The sequence below is a fragment of the Dipodomys merriami genome, unplaced genomic scaffold (genome assembly GCF_024711535.1).
Source record: "Dipodomys merriami isolate MVZ:Mamm:240054 unplaced genomic scaffold, mDipMer1.0.p SCAF_1, whole genome shotgun sequence".
NCBI classification, from domain to species: Eukaryota; Metazoa; Chordata; class Mammalia; order Rodentia; family Heteromyidae; genus Dipodomys; species Dipodomys merriami.
The window spans coordinates 66,842,377-66,861,107 of NW_027202270.1; positions in this window are offsets into that span (position 1 = coordinate 66,842,377).

Below are 18,731 nucleotides of genomic sequence, written 5' to 3' on the forward strand. Positions count from 1 at the left end.
CCTAATCAAAAATGTGAAAGACCTCTGTGATGAAAACTAAAAACCTGAAAAAGGACATTAAAGCAGATTTAAGGAAAAAGAAACACCTTTCATGATACTGGATTGGGAGGACTGACAACATGAAAATGGGAATACTGCCAAAAGTTATTTACAGTACATTAAAATCACAACAACATTCTTCAATGACATAGAGAAAACAATCCAAAAATCCATGTGAATAAAAGAAGACCATGATTAGCAAAACGCCTAAGCAGGAAGAACAGTACTGGAGGAATATCAATGACAAATTTCAAAGTCTATTACAAAGCCAAAGTAATAAAAACAGCTTGATACTGGCAAAGGAATAGGCCTGATGACCAATGGAATAGAAGACCCAGAAATGAACCCACAGCCCTATAACCACCTTATATTTGATAATTCTGTCAAAAACACAGTATAGAAGAAAGACAGCTTCTTCAACAAATGGTGTTTTCTTGTTTCTTTCTTTTTTCTTTTTCCTTTCTTTCCTTCCTTCTTCCTTCCTTCCTTCCTTCCTTCCTTCCTTCCTTCCTTTCTTTCCTTCTTTCTTTCTTTCTTTCTTTCTTTCTTTCTTTCTTTCTTTCTTTCTTTCTTTCTTCTTCTTCCTTCTTTCTTTCTCTCTTTCTTTCTTTCTTTCTTTCCTTCTTTCTTTCTCTCTTTCTTTCCTTCTCTCTTTCTTTCTCTCTCTTTCTTTCTTTCTTTCTCTCTTTCTTTCTTTCTCTCTTTCTTTCTTTCTTTCTTTCTTTCTTTCTTTCTTTCTTTCTTTCTTTCTTTCTTCTTTCTTTCTTTCTTTCTTTCTTTCTTTCTTCTTCCTTCCTTCCTTCCCAGAATACCATTCCTTGCCTTCTTCAGATTAAGGTTAATGACTGCTCATACTGCGCTTAGATTATATAACAATTAAATTAAAGGTTTCTTTGCCCACCCACTAGAGTCTTTGCCCACTCACTAGAATTATTCAACTACTTTTGATGTAGTCTTGTTTTTGTTAAATTCATAAAACATATAATTATAATTCACTTTAATTTTCCCCAACTGTACTGAGACAGTACTGACAATAAGAGTATGCTTATATCCCCAGATCTAAAAAATGACAGTACATGTAGATAAAGGCTTCATTTTTCTCATAATATTACAAAAATAGAGTTAGGTAATGTTAAGCAAGTCCTGGTGAATTTACAACTCTCTATGGAAGACTCACACTCATCACTATATACCCAAGTATCACATTTACAGATCTGACAAGAATTGAAAGAAAGACTTGGGATTCACAAAATATTTTCCTAAAATACCTAAATAATTTACACTTTTATTACATCACACACCTATACTTTTGTCACAAGGGATTTAGTTATGGTCAAAATTTGGGATTGGATCTATTTTCTTACTTAAAAAATCAAGTTTCAATAATAAAGAACAAAGGTAGAATAAATAATGTGGCACAGAAACTTTGACTTTCAGTTCCTCAAATTATTCTTGCCACATGCTAGATGATCACTTATTATAAGACAAATACATAAAAATGAACTAACGTTCATCATTGAAGAAGTAGGAATGGAGGGAGGGAGTGATGTCCTCCAACAAACATTGTACTTATAAAATGACTTATGGAATTGCAAACTCTTTTGAAACTACTTATTAACAATAATTTTTACAATGTATGTTTTACTTTTGTTTGTTGGCTGGTGCCAACAGTAACCATAAAGCCTTGTGTTCTTACTCGACTTGCTTGCACACAGTTGCCTCTCTACCACTTCAGTTACAGCTCACCCTGGTGTTTTGCTGGTTAGTAGGAGATAGGGCTTCTCAGACTTTTCTGGGATGTGTTGAAACCTCACTTCTCCAAATTGCAGCTGCCTCAGTAGTTAAGACTACTTGAGTGGCCCCTAGCAACTGATACAATATGTTTTCTAGTTTTATCTTCAAAAATTAGTCCTTGTTGTAAGTGTTCATACTTTTTAAGTAATAATCTGTGGTTAGGTTTTTTTTTTAAACAATTTGTGTAAGATAAAAAAGCATTTGATTTTTTAGGCATTTCTTCTTACTAACATGGCAGAGTAAAAACTTTGACCAAATAAGTTACCTATTACAACTCAACTATTAATTAATATTTTAATTAAAATACTTTATCATTTAACAAAGTGACATTGATGTTACAATATGCCTAAATAATACATAAAAGTAACCCACAATAATCAGTCAATAATTATACTTCGTAACAAATTAATCTATTATGGAGTTCTATGTTTCGGTTTAAAGGTGGGCAAAGTGAAAAAAAGAGAAAAAGAAAAAGGAAATTCAAAAACGAAATAATATCCAAACTTTTTTTTAATAGTGAAAATACCGTACAGAGGGGTTATAATTACATGGGCAAGATAATGAGTACATTTCTTATCAAGCATTGATGCCTCCTCCTTTGTTTTCCCTTCCCACCCCTTCCCATCTCCCCCCTCCCCGTGCCCGCCCCATACTACCCCCTCCCCCGCCGCCAAAGTTGTAAAGTTCGTTTTTCGACATAACGTCTTGTACATCTCATTGTTGCAATGAGTCTGCCTGTTTCCCTATTTAAACAATTTGTTTTTTTCCCTTCCCCTCCACATAGTATACCAACATCAAATACAGTGAAAACAGGGGTTATACTGTGGGGGAAGGACATACAAAGCAACAAAGAAATCATCTTATAAATATGTTAGAAACAATCGCAAGAAAGAAAAACCATTTAAATCCTTATCTTGGGGTTCATTTCGCCTAACATCGACTTATCTGACCGTTTCTGTTTGTCTCAGACATATACTAGCAGTTTTGACAGAGATTTCCTTTTTAAAAATTCTGGGAACAAAATTATATTGAAGGGAATAGACGCCTTTATATTGATGACCATTCCAACTAATCTGTAATTAATGTGGAAAGATACTGATGTCTATCTTTACACAGAAAAATTTTAAAAGGTGGAAGAATTTGTGTAGGAGTAGCATCCAGATGACTTCTTGTTTTCCTTCTCAAATTCTTTTCTCCTCAAACACTTTAAACTACAAGGCATGATGAAAATGCCAACCAATATTCATGTTTAAATTTGCAATGAGTTTTCTAATTTATTTGCCTTTTCTTTATTTCCCAGTTCCCTTCAGATTTTTCTAATTTCATTTACTAGTCACTGTTGCAATATTCAAAAACATGGAACAAATGTGACAAGAAAAGAACAACTGCATAGCCCAACCCCATGGACTCCATTTGCAAGTATGATGCCATTGATCTGGACTTGTACAATACTCACCAAAATTTTCTTTTGGAAATTCTTTCCTCTCCTATGCATCTAACAATTTGACAAAAAAAAAATAGGTGACTATCAATTAAATTATCAATTAATTTATTCTGGAGACAAAGTTACTATGTTTACACACATGCATGCACATATATACATATACACATATATACATACATAATTATTGGGATTTGAACTCAGAACTTTATGCTCTTTGTTTTTGTTTTTGTTGTTTTTACTCAGGAAGCATAAGCAGTTGAGCCACACCTACATTTTTGGTTATTTACTGGTAAATTGGAGATCAGAATTTTATGAACTTTTCTGCATGGATGAATTTGCATTGAAATCCTCAGATCTCAGCTAGGCTAACAGGAGTAAACCACCAGCATATAGCTAAACTTCATATATAATTTATAATTGATAGATAGATACATACAGACAGACATAAATATATATATGTACACACATATATATATACATAGAAAAAGATGTAAACAGACAGACAAACTTTGGCACATAGCTAAAGATCACATAATTTAATCAGTGTTTTATGTTAATTGCTTTTAATTTTTTGAAAGAGTATCTCAATTTAGCATTCAATCTATATATGTATATATACATAAATAATATACATATATGCATATATATAATGATCTTTACTATAATGAAATAACTATAGTAAACCTAACATTTGGCTCAAAATATTAATTTACACACAAAAAATATAAAGAACCTCATTTTATTGTCAATCTTTAACATAGGGCCATAGTAAATTGAAAAGCTGAGAAAAGAATAAATTGTAAAAATATATCAGTATACTGAAAGAGAAGTACATCTTGAATAACAAATCAAAAGCATTGGCGTGGCTGAATGCCAGCAGCACATACCTGTGATCCTAACTACTTAAGAGGCTGAGATTTGAAGATGGTGGTTGGAAGTTAACCTGGGCAGCAAAGTACCTAAGATTCTTATCTTAATTAACCACCAAAATGCTGGATATGGAGCTATGGCTCAAGTGGAAGAGCAAAAGCCTCACAGACAGTGCCCAGGCCCTGAGTTCAAGCCTCAGAACTGACACCAAAAACAAAGCAAAGATAAATAAATAAATAAATAAATAAATAAAATAATAATAATAAGATATTGAGAAGCTGAAGAGAATGACCTTGCTTTTATGTGCTTTCTTAACTGAATTGTCTAAAGACTGTAGATTTCCCCAGGTAGATGTTCGGCCTCTTCTTTCCAAGAGCAGAAATAACATCTTTTTTTTTTTTTTGCTTTGAGATAATTATACAATCAAGCTACAGAGGGGCCAGGTATCTATTGTGTCTAGAGATCTGTAAGAAATGGGAAACTTAGCCAGGTGCTAGTGGCTCACGCCTGTGATCCTAGCTACTCAGGAGGCTGAGATCTGAGGATCGTAGTTCAAAGCCAGCCCAGACAGGAAACTGTGAGACTCTTATCTCCAATAAACCACTAGACAACCAGAAGTGGTGCTGTGGCTCAAGTGGTAGAGCACTCGCCTTGAGCCAAGGGACAGCGCCCAAGCCCAGAGTTCAAGCCCCATTACTGACAAAGAAAAGAAATGGGAAACTTCTAAAACACCTATATTATGGTTACACTTAAATTAAGTAGATATTACTCTAAATTGTTCACATTAAAGATGCTGTTCACTGTCAAGTTGGTCCACAGTGCTAAAATTCTTAATTGTTCTTTCTTTCTTTCTTTCTTTCTTTCTTTCTTTCTTTCTTTCTTTCTTTCTTTCTTTCTTTCTTTCTTTCTTCTCTTTCTTTCTCTCTTTCTTTCTTTCTGAGATTGTAGAGGGTATGAGAAGGTTTTGTTGCCATATCTTTTTAGTTAAAATTTCCGAGATTCTCACAGAATTGACATTGAAATTAATATGATTTCAGGGAGTTAGTGAGACAATAACCTTCACAATTTGTCTTGCTTATGGTCACTTTTGGCTGCTCAAAGCTATTTAATAGGTGAAGTAATTGAAACCAGGAGAGGAAAAACAAGAAATTAAAATGCAATTGGGAGAAGTCTATTGATCTAGTACCATCCTCTACAATATGTACTTACTTATCTTTCTAAGAAAATACAATAATGATAGAAGAAAATCATAGGTATGGATTCTCCAAAGTGGACATAGTGTGGACATTTCACACTTTTTAAAAATTAAATAAGTTACTCTATTTGACATCTTACTGTAGAAGTTTAGTTCAAGCAATTCGAATATTCACAAAAAAGAAAATGTATTTTACTTCTATAGTCCTTTTAAATTCAAATTTCCTTTTCAGGATTATGAATGAATTAGGAAACAAGCAAGATTCAGAACATTAGAAGAGAATACTTTGCAAAACTTTATGTTAACCAATTTGAGAACTGAAAAGAAACAGAAGAATTTCTAGCAAATATTGATAAACCCAGGCTATAACAAGAAGTTCTAAACCAACTAAATAGACCCATATCATGTATTGAAATAGAAATGTCAATTAAAGACCTACCATCCAAGAAAAAGCCCAGGACCAGATGGATTCACAACCAAATTGTATAAGATTTTCAATGGAAAACTCACTCCAATACTCCTCAAACTATTCAATGAAATTGAAAGCGAAAGATTACTACCTGACTTGTTCTAGGAGGCTTGCAAAACCCTCATCCCAAAACCAGATAGGGACCTATCAAAGAAAGAGAACTCTAGGTCCATTTCTTTAAAGAACAAGCAAAATTTCTCAATAAAATTATGGCCAAATGACATCAACAACTAATCAACAAATTTATTCACTATGACCAAACAGGATTCATTCTAGGATGCAAAGCTCATTGAATATACATAAGACAATTAATGTAATTCGGCATATCAATAGGAGCAAGAACAAGAACCACATAGTCATCTCAATAGATGCAACAAAAGCATTCGACAATACCCAACAACCTTTTATGATGAAAGTTGTGGAAAAACTAGAAATATACAGAGCATTTCTTAATATAATAAAGACTGTGTATAACAAACCTATAGCTAACATTATACTTAATGGTGAAAAGTTAAAAACATTTCCTCTAAAATCAGGTACAAGACAAGGATATCTGTCTCTCCACTTGTCTTCAATATAGTATTGGATTTCCTAGCTAGAGCAATAAGACAAGAGACAAACATAAAGGGGATCCAAGTAGGGAAAGAATAACTAAAGTTATCCCTCTTTGAATATGACCAGATTCTGTATTTAATGAACCCCATTGATTCATCTGCCACGTTACTTGAGCTGATCTAAAACCTTGGCAAAGTATCAGGGTATGAAACTAACCCACAAAAATCAATAGCTTTTCTGTATGCCATCAAGAAGAGTGAGACTGAAATCAGAAAAGCAACTCCTTTTCTAATAACCTCAAAAAACTAATGACTAGGAAATAACTTAACCAAAGAGGTGAAGGATCTCTGTGATGAACTTTAAAACTTGAAAAGGGAAATGAAAGCAGATTTAAGGAAGTGGAAAACCTCCCATGCTCCTGGATTGGGAGAACTAACATCATGAAAATGACAATAGTGCCCAAAGCTAACCACATATTCAATGTGTTACCTATCATTATCCCAACAACATTCTTTAATGAAATAGAAGAAGCAAAAAAAATTATATGGAATAACAGAAGAACCTAAAGAGCAAAAACAATCCTTATCAGGAAAAACAGTGCTGGAGGAATATCAATATCAAACTTCTTCAAACTCTATTATACAGCTATAGCTATAAAAACAGCTTGATATTGTCACATGAACAGGCTTTATGACTAATAGAATAGAATTGAAGGTCCAGAAATAATCCCACCCTATGGCTACCTAATCTTTGACAAGGGAGCCCAAATCATTAGTCTCTTCAACAAATGGTGCTGGCAGAATTGGCTATACATGTGTAGAAAACTGAGGTTAGACCCTTATATATCACTCTCCAACAGAATCAACTCCAAGTGGATCAAAACCTCAACTTAAGAGCAGATAGCCTGAAAATATTAGCAGAAAGAAGGATACACTAAGGTTCCTTGGCACAGATCAAACTTCTAAAAATAAATAAATAAATAAAGATTCAGAAACACAACCTATCAAAGAAAGTCTGGATAAATGGGATCATATTAAACTAAAGATCTTCTGCAAAGCAAAAGACACAGATTGCAAGATAAATAGAAAGCTCACAGATTGAGAGAAGAATTTCACTGGCTATAAAACAGACGAGGATCTCATATAAAAAAATACAATGTCCAACAAGAAATGTACTCATTACCTTACTGTTATAACTAGAACCTCTCTGTAGAGCATATTTACAAGAAAAGAAAATTATTAAAAATAACTAGAGTTCATAAATGAACCCCCCATAACAAATCTTCAAAAAAAATCCAACCACCCCATTAATAAGTGGGCTAAAGAAATAAAACGAGACTTCTCTGGAGAGGAATTAAGAATAGCCAATAGACACATGAAGAAATGTTCAATATCTCTAACCATAAAAGAACTGCAAATCAAAACTACCTTGAGATTCCACCTCACCCAGTTAAAATGGTCATTATCAAGTAAATAAATAATAACAAATGATGGCAGCGATGTGACCAAAAGGTAATGCTACTTACACTGTTGGTGGGAATGTAAACTGGTTCAACTGAACCACTTTGAACCACTGGTTCAGTTGAACCACACTGGAAAGCAAAATGGAGGATCCTCAACAGACTAAACAGAGCACGCCCATGATCCAGCAATCCTACTCCTGGGCATTTACCCAAATGATCACAAACACTAAAACTACTAGCACAACTATGCTCATTGCAACACTATTTACCATAGCTAAGACATGGACTATGTGGTATATGTACACAATGGAATTCTGTAATTCCATCAGAAAGAATGACATTACTTACTCATTAGTAAAGAAATGTAAAGACTTGGAAAAAAATCATATTAAGTGAAGTACGCCAGACCCAAAGAAACAGAGGCTCCATGGTTTCTCTCATTTGCAATATAGTTTATGTCTAGAATAGTCCTAGCAGAGATCACAATAGCTCAACCGTTATGAACAAATGTACATATAAAATGATGCTAATTGAAATGAACTCCAAGATATGGATCAAAAGGTTTTTATTTTTGTTAAAAAAAGTCCCTAACTTTCTTCAAATATCTTTTGAGTGCAAGTGGAGATTAAAACTGAAATTTCAATAATTACAATGTAATTTAAATGCATGTTTATGAATAATTTTTAAATAAACATAGTCCTTTAAAAAAAGAAAATTCATCCTAACTTACCTCAGTAAGTATCTCTTTCTATGAATACTTCAAATACCTGGCAAAACCAAATATAGCTAAAAATATAGAATGGGATCTAGAATTTTCAAAATGAGATCATTTGAGTCATAGGATGAGTATAACCTTAACAAAATTTAATTCAATTTCAGATATTTATAAATGTGGAAACTGAGGCTGAGAAGGGTATGTGACTTCCCCTAAGATGTCGATTAAATGTTAACCACATACCTTAGCTGTAATATTCAAGCCCAACATAAAGAAATATACATGGCTGGGCTGGGAAGGTGGCTCAGTGGTAGAGCGCTTGCCTTGAATACGTGAGGCCCTGGGTTCGATTCCTCAGCACCACATAAGCAGAAAGAAAAAGCCGGAAGTGGCGCTGTGGCTCCAGTGGTAGAGCACTAGCCTTGAGCTGAAGAGCTGAGGGACAGCGCCCAGGCCCAGAGTTCAAGCGCACAACCTGACCCAAAAAGAAAAAAAGAAAAGAATTATACATGATTGCTTTATGCAATCATGTTTCAGGTTTCAAAATGCCTTCCAGACAGCATATTTTCTTGGATTTAATACAATAGTTATATGATCATTAGGGGTATTTAAGATTTACAAAAAAGTTTTTACATCTTAATACCTTATGAATATCTGTGGGAATGAAAGCAGTTTTCTCCAAAAAAAGAATAACATACTATTTGCACATTGTATCATATAAAATGTTTTGATAAGTAATACTGATGGTCAATAGGGCTTATGTTCTTGTCATTGGATACAATCTGTTTTGTACACAATATAATTTTTTGTGTTAAATTGTAAAAGGAGTGTTAACCTCACCTACCCACATCCTTTCTGATTATTTGTGGTTGATCTAAAATTGGAGAAAGAAAAGAAATATTGTGTATTGGAAATTATACAAATTCTAAACTAAAATAGAAAGGACAAAGTTGTTTCCAGATTTCTAAATCTTTGTATGTCATCCTGAAATCTGTGTCAGGTAACTCACAAAGCTTTTGTATTTTCTCTCTATAGCTTTGAAAATCTACACTCTTGCTCATAAGTTTGGGAGGTGAGGAGAAAAGCTTTCTTCCTATTTATGAGAAAAAAATAGGAAATGACAGAAGGGTATTTTTCTTGGGTGACTAGACATTTGGGGAACAAACAGGTTGTTCTGGCAGATGAGCTAAAGGTCTGTCAACCATAGAAGTGGGAGTTCCTTTTTACTGCAGAAGGAAGAATATGGAAAAAGAGCCAGCATGTAAATTTACTGAGAGAAAATATAGGCAAACTGCTGAAGAAAATAAGATCTAGGCTAGAGACTGCTATTGATGGAATAAATAGTGTTTTATGTAAATAACTGGATGATTATATAATGTCATCATTGTGATCTTTGTTGGTTAATACTCATTTTCAATTTCTTTGTCCTAACATATGATAAGTCTCTGGACATATACTTGGCCTAAATGGCATGATGATATTTTAATTCATTGAAGACGTTGAGACCACTCCTCTCTGTGACTCTGGCTATAAATATATCCTACTCATTTATCCAGGACTCCTCTATATTACATTCTGCTTCTGATTCTACTTCCTCAAAGCACTATTAAGTAAACGTCTTAAGCAGTGTGAATTAGGCAAACAATTGAAAAAAGTTGTCATTCTTTTTGTTGCTATTGTTTTTTTCCCCTAATTTTCTCCTGTATTTAAATGTGTTAGAGAAACCTCCATTTATTTCAAGAAGATGTTTAAGAAGTCACATTTGAATTATCTTGGGGTGTACAGATACAAAGGTAAAATGTTAGTGTTTCAAGAACCACTTGCTTTATAACCAGGTTCTTCATTAATAAGAAGGAAATATACCAAGGTAGATGTTTCTAGAACTGTTAAAATTGATTACTAGTCGTGTGTTATGTGAGAGTGCAGTCAGTGGATAGAGGAGAGAGAATAACTCTTACTGAGGGCCTGCCCAAGGCTTCATCAGAAAATTATACTTTGCGGTCACATGATTCTTACAAAGGACTGATTTGGACACAATTCAATATTTTTATCATTTTTATTTTATATATAAAGCACACTGACACCAGTGGGGTGTGGTAACTTGCTCTGAGTTACACAATCCTTTATGGGAAAGCTGTTATTGCTAAAGGAATACATGAGGGAAAGAAGTGACTAGATCCTGAAAAAATGTTCGAACAAAGTAGTAAAGTAGTATTGTGGGTCAGGCCCTTTTTCCCCCTGTTGCTTCTCTTACAGGTTTAATTAAAAGTAGCTGTTTTTTGTTTTGTTTTGTTTTTCCCCTAAGAAATGAGTTGGTTCTAGTAACTGGGTGGTCCTAAAGGTGATCTCAGTGTTAAGCAGTGTGGATTCAGAATCGAAACTAACATCAGCCCAGTATTTTTGTTTTTAATCTACAGGTCACATTTTGTTCAAGTCTTATGTGAAAATACAGGTAGAAAAAAAAAATAAAAGCAAGTTCAAGAATGTGACTTTTTTTAGAGACACATTAGCCCTGACAGCCAGGAATGATCCTGATTAATTGGTTTAGTTGTATGCTGAATCATGAGCTAATTATGTTAGAGTAGTCAGATTAGTGACATAGACTAATTCTCTGAGTCAGGTTCAAATGCTCACTTCTAGTACCACAGAATGAAACTTTTCCACTGTAACACTACCTGAGAATGGGTCTCTGACTGTTCTCATCTAACATGCAATCATATTTGACTGAGAGAGACTGTTCATTTCCAGAGAGACTGTTCCAGTGATCAATTTGACATATATGTGTATGTATAAATACATATAATATAATATATAATAATATAATATAATTGCATATATATACACTCAATGGCTCTCCTTTCAGGATTTTTTTTTGGTCATGGGGCTTCAACTTGGGGCTTGGGTTCTGGCCCTGTGCTCTTCAGCTCAAGGCAAACACTCTACCACTTAAGATACAGCATTGCTACCAGTTTTCTGAGTGGCTTATTGGAAATAAGAGACTCACAGAGGTTCCTGCCCAGGCTGGCGTTGAACCATGATCATCAGATCTGTCTCCCGAGTAGCTAGGATTACAGGCATGAGCCACTAGTGCCAGCCTGTTCTGTGTATTCTTAAATGGAAAACAAACAAGTAAAATCATCCCAAAAAGAGGAAAAGAATATTTGATCTTTTAGCATCAGGATACTACTTCGTTAATCAATATCTTTTTTTTTTTTAATGTTTTCCATTAGGTCAACTTTAGATAAGTATGTCACTATAAAAACCTCACAATTGATTTAAAATTTTCAAATACAAGTTAAAGTAATTTAAATATAGTTAGATATAATTTCTGTGTTGCTCTATAGGATATGCCTTAGTCTACTCATTCCAGATCTATACTCAAAGTATATTAAATTTGATAAACTTGTTAACTTGTTTTTTAAAAATATCTAGGAAGGATAGTAGAATAAAAGCATTCCCCACACTCTCTATAAACAGAGCTATTAAGAAATGAGAGGTGGTGGATGGAAGGGACAATAGGAGAAAAACAAAGGAGGGGGTAACAATGCTGGAAAAGAAATGAACTCATTACCTTACTCATGTAACTGTAACCCCTCTATACACCATCTTTACAATAAAAAAGAAGCTGTCGATCTCATTGTTGCAATGGGTCAACAAGGAAATGTACAAGACACTACGTCAAAAAACTAATTTTACATTTTAGGGGGGGTGAATGTAGTTGTAGAGATGGTAGGGAATGGATGGGAGAGGAAAAACAAAGGAAGAGGCAACAATGCTTCATGAGAAATGTACTCATTACCTTGCCCATGTAATTGTAACCCCTCTGTACAGTATTTTCACAATAAAAAACATTAAAAAAGAAACTGTCCATTACTCTGTCATATTTGATATCATTGATTTTAAATTTCTTTTATTGATATGAGTTCATATCAACAGCTTAAAATTCTAAATATATGACATAGTGGATAAGAAAATTAAATTTGAAATGATAGAATAGGATATATTATACACTCAAATTTTGTCCCATGGAATGTTATATCATTTGTTGTTTGGGTGTCTGTATGTGTAGTAGACTGGACTGCAAAGCATATTTATTTCATTTTCTTATAGTTAGAAAGTGGCAAAGGCCGCCCTAGAGTGATGGTATGTGTTTTCTTTGTCCATGGTTAATATTATCAACCAGTTTCAGAATCTGAATGAAGCATTGACACCTAACATGTAACCATATTTGGCAGATGAAGACCTTGGAAAGCATGTGCCACATATGACTCCAGATTAGGCAGATTTTCAATTTGTCCATAATCTACTCATTGTTTTTGGACTCTGTGGATGTACTTGTCACTTGGTATGGATGGATTTGTCTGACTTCTTGTCAAATCAATGTTTATTGACAAAAATCTATTTTCTTGTTTTGTCCCAGAAATCTATATTGGCACTGATCCCTGTGGATATTTGGCTAGCCAGTGGCAACCAGAGATGCCAACTAGAGTTTTTACTGTTTTTATGGTGCCAGCTGCTTTCTTGGCTTGGCTTTCTTTTGTTCAGATTGTAAATGAGGGCAAGACACCCAAATCCACCCCAGTGTGCTCAGTGGGAAGTGACAAGCGCCCAATAGCTTAAGGCTAAGCAGCAGGCGCTCTCATGAATGAGGGGTCAGATACAGTGGTGGATGTAGAGCTGTGTTAATGGATGTTATGCATAAAAGTACTGGGGTAGTGTATGTATGGGAGTAAGGGAGAGAGTAAATGAAAATGAAAGAGAGAGGAGAAACAAAAACAGAAAAAGAGACAGAAAAACAAGGTGATTCCTTTTTTATGTGGGAATGCCACTATGTTTAACTAAATGATTTGATCAACTCTGATTAAGTACATAAAAGAGCATATTAAACATTGGAGAAAAATTTGTGTCACGTTATAAATATTATATATAATTAAATCATCCACAGATTATACCATTGGTAGATTGTACCCAGAGTTCTCTTTTTGTTCTTCATTCATTTTGACTATTGTAATGTTATTTAGAATTTTTACCATAGTTACAGTGAGGGAAAGAGAAAACAAAACATTCAAATCTCTCAAAAGATAATACTAATTTTTCATCTCATAAAATTATGGCGATAGGAGATTGAAGACTATTAACTAAAGTGTAATTGAAATTATCTGCATAGTTAAGGATCTGGCTTTAAGGTCTTCTGATTATCCTAAGTAATTGAGAATTAGATAAACCACACAAGCTGACCTTAGACTTGTCTTGATAGAATGAGGTTTTCGGCCAAGGCCAAAACATTCTGCCAGACAATGAACAGGCTATACTGTGTAAGGTAGGAGGTCAAAGCCATCCTGCTTCCTCTGAAATATTAGCTTTCATTTTGAGAGTGATCCATTCCCATTTACCAGAATGCCCTGAAGAGAGAGGTAGAGCAACTGTGGCAGACCTTGAGATGGACTACAATTGTGCTAATTTTTAGGGAGAGAGAAAAGGAAAGAACAGGAAAAATAGTGACATTACAACTAATAAATAATAAATTATTTGTTATTTCCATCTGGATTAAAACAGTTATTAATTTTAAATACAGTTCTGATTCTTAGAATAGACTATTACTAATTTCACAATCTCCAGTAATTTTGCACTTTTGCTTCCTGTCTATGTAAGTGGATATAAATAATTCTAAATGTCTTCCCTGAATCCATAAATTGTAGAAATGTTAGAAACTATTTCATGCCTATAATGTATGGTGCTGGTTAAAAGAATGAACGATAAGCCAGGCGCTGGTGGCTCATGCCTGTAATCTTAACTACTCAGGAGGCTGAGATCTGAGGATCATAGTTCAAAGCCAGCCTGGTCAGGAAAGTTCAGAGACTCTTATCTCCAATTAACCACCAAGAAACTGGAAGTGGTGCCGTGGCTCAAGGGGTAGAGTGCTTCCCTTATGCTGAAGAGCGCAGACAGCGCCCAGGTCAGAGGTCAAGTCCACAACTGACAAAAAAACAAAAAACAAAAAGAATGATAAAATTTGCTGGCTCATGTCCTACTTTGTAATCTGTTGCCAATATTTATGCTTCCATTTGAATTTGCTTTTCAAGAAACAATTATTTTGGGTATTGCTTATTCTGGCCACCCAGCTATTAGTCGGGCTACTGGGTCAAATGACCAGGTAGTTACCAAAAAATAGGCTAAAGTTTAGAGAAGTACAGTACAGACCACCCCCTAAAGTCACAGTGATGCCCAAGAAGCTTCCTTCTCTCCCCTTACAACCACCACACCAGAAATATAACATCCATCTAACATCATCTAACATCTCCACTGCCAATTTTAAAAGGTCCTTGAAAAATATCCAGTTTGTATTTTGATTCTGATCCAGAAGACATGAAAAATGAAATTGTGATTGCCAAGAAAAGCAATTCACTATACACTAATAATCTTCTCAGTACTTTCGTTCTTGTCTCTGTCTAATAAATGGACTTCCTCTGGGTGGGTGAGAGAAACTGACTCTACCTACCAGAAACTAGAAGAGACAAAGTAGACACACCCTGGGTGCCATAACTCTGAAATCAAACAAGAACTTTCTATTTTTTTAAAGAAATGCCCCAATAATTAGTTTTTTTCCCTGCTGCCTTGCATGAAATTATGACACACAGAACACTTGCCAAATAGTTCTAAACTTTATACCATGATCAACTATGTGTGAGCAATGAGCAGACTTTCTGGAGGATTCTTTCAGTATTAAGGTCACAAATTTACAGAAAACTGACAAAATCAGCCTGATATGTTTCAGAAAGGATTTCTAAGAAAATTGGTAAATATAGTAACAACATTAACCCTTCTCATTTCAATATTTAGCAAAATGTCCTACAGAGATTTACATAGGACCAAGAGACACAGATTTCTTTTTCTACCATACGCCCCATTTCACTCACTATGCATTAAGTGAAGCAGTCAGGAAAGGTTTTAAAGTGTGTGTTTAGAAAAGGAGTCTTTATCCAAAATTGTGGCAATGAGGAAGGAAATCTAACAGATATGGTACTTACCATGGATGCAAACACTGTTATTTTAGAAAAAGTAATACTTTGGGGGTGACTAATTACCTTTTCAATTTATATAAAGGCCAAAGAAATGCTCAGGCATATATTCACTTTCTGTCTTACACTCTAACATGAAGAGTGTGGCCTTAATTACTAGTCTACTATGAATCTTCCAATCCTGTAAAACCTTGCACATTTAACAAAAGTCTTAAACAGAACTTGTGTCATATAAGATCCATATATTAGAAACTCTTGCCTCCATGTTTCTGGTTATGAGCCATGTAACATGTGAGATCCCAACGTATTATCACCTAGAGGGTAAATCTGTGAACTAGGCTCTTATGGACAGCATACCAGTACTGTTGAGCTTATAGCTATTCCCAGGGGGAACTCTTTGATGCATGTAAAACACGAAATCTGAATAACCATTCTAGGTCATCCAAATGAGTCAGACATTTGGGATGGGGGGAAGGGGTCTCTGTTCTGGTATGCTCAACTTTCCTGCTTGTTTATTTGAAGAATATATTTCATTTTACAAGGGCTATGGATCTCTGATTTATCCTAGCTTTGGATCATTAATAGAGAGAAAATACATAGAGGACAGAAAGGAGCAGTTGTCCTCAAAGCATTCAACCAATGCATTACAGTTCCGAATTTCCCAGGAAATGCGAAGACTCTCGTAAAACCCTAAATCAGAGCAGATCTTGTTAGCTATATAAATTCTGAAGAAAAGACCTACTAGGTTTGAGTGTATTTTGCCTTTTGTGAATGTGAAATTAATATTAATCGAGACAATGGAATCTGGCTCAGGAAATAGTGCCATTGAGTTTGCCTAAAAAGAAACAGAACCACTAGGGTTACATAAATATACATACATCCCAGTGATGTAGTATTTGTAAGAGGGAATTTCCTCTAGCAAAGGGATGTGAATAATAGAATATTAAGAAATGACTGGAGACACTATTCAGAATGTATTTTTAAAAATCACCTTTCTCAAAACTGGTTTTAAAGCAACCACAATTTTCTGGAGGGGGTGGGGGTGGGAGCCTGAATTCAGAGGCAATAATACAATGTTCTTTATTTCCCTCCTAGTCATAAAACCTTCAGGTCAGGTGCCTGATTTCTTTTTTCTTTTTGATATTTTTATGCCACAACACTGAAAGAAACATGTAAGAGGCTATATTGGAAGTGCATGCCTAAATGATCTCTACTTTATAGAATAAATTGATATTGTTGTTCTCTGCATTTGCATTTAGAGATTATTAATTCATTGTTAAATATTAACATTTCCCAGTAATTTTCTTCTTCCAAAAATCAGGCATGCTATTAAATGCAAGCTTTGGAAAGTGCTTTTGTATTCCACTATCCTCTTTTGAGTTGAGGGTGAGTACATAATTAAACTTGGCCTGAAATCAACCATATAAGAGTTGAATAAATACCAAGTCCAACTGGGGAGGATTTACCATATGAATGTTCTTTTCCTAAGACTAAAACACAGGTTAGATTTCCAAGTTTCAGAATGTTGCTCAATGAAAGAAATATGTTGCCCATGAGAAAGAAATAAATCAAATGGTGGTGTAATCTCTAATCAAAGGCACTAATGGTCACAAAGAATTCAGAACAAAGGTTTGCTGAGCTAGCGAAGACATGGGAGGAAAAAAAACTTATACATAACCATTCTAAGGAAAAGGTCTTTTAACTAAAATAATAGGAAAGCTTCTTGGTTGTTTAGCATTTTTTCTTTCAGCAGTTGATTTTGTTATTTTTGTTTATCCTAAAGGAAAAAACGACTAAACTAACATGAAGAAATTAACTGTATCAGTAGATAATTAAGAATTTAAAAATTTTGAGAGACAGAATATTATCTAATATACTATTTTTATTTTTCCAATCTAAGGGTATATTTGAAGTTAACTTTATTTATTCTTAATTTATCTTTATTTAAGGCTATAGCATAGCATACTATTACCTCCCAGGGTAGAAAAAGCAGAGATTCTTTGTCTGCTCTTGATATCCATGTCTCTGCTTGTTTAGAACCTGGAATTGTTGTACAGAAATGATTTCATAAGCAGAACCAGTATGATGAAGAAACACAATGGTGCGATCTGTGTGTCACAGCCTTTTGATGACAGGGAATAACACATCTCACAGTAGGAGAAGGAAAGTACTCCATATTTATTCTTTTAATCACAGGTAAAAAGATGTTAATTATATTTATTTGAAAGCAGATAAGTGTGTTTACATTCTACTGACAAAATTCTTGTTACTCTTTGGTATTCAGACCTAAATCATTACAAAAAAAAAAAAAAAGATGACAAGAGGAAACAAAGACATGTGAGTACACAGAACATGCTACCAGCATTTAGTGGGTAGGAACCAGAAAACATATAACATTAGGAGTCAGAAGAAAGCTGTCATTATTCAGAGTGAGACAGCAACCAAACCATGGACAGATGGATTACTGATTGATTTTGACCTCACAACAAAATGCGTGGCATTTAACATTTTTTTTTACAAGAAACAAAAACAATCAAGTTCACCAGAAGAATAAAATCCTCCACAATTTTCATAGTGTAAATATTTGAGTATTACAACATCAATCAATTGTATTTCATCTTTTTTTCTAGAATATCTCAATAATAATACATTCACTTGCTGTGAAAATCTTGTTCCTATCCATGTATTTTCCCCTGAAAAATAGAGACTGAAGGACAAAGGGATACTTTGCTATTTTTCATTTAACATGACTTTAAAAACATGACTCTTAATTAAACGTTTAGAAAATAGTTTGTAAATAATTTGAATGCTGATATCAACCAAAAAGCCTTTTTCTTACCCCTTTGCCCCATGTGTCTTCAAAATGATCTAAAGACGATCTTTGACTGACTAGTGAGGCAGAGATTTGTGTTGTAATCTCTCCCTGTTTTAGCCATCATTATAAGATGAATTGACTGCTTCTTCTGTTGAATGAATAGTGATGATGTGTTGAGCTTTCCTATTTCAGTCTCGTTTCAAGATAATCCATGGGTGTACTTTAGTACAGAAAATTTCAAAAAGAAAATAATTTTTAAAATAATACTTTAATTATCTTTTAAGTCATTGTACAAAGGAGTTACCATTCAACAATCAGTTTATATGAACAATGCATCGTGATAATGCCACTTAT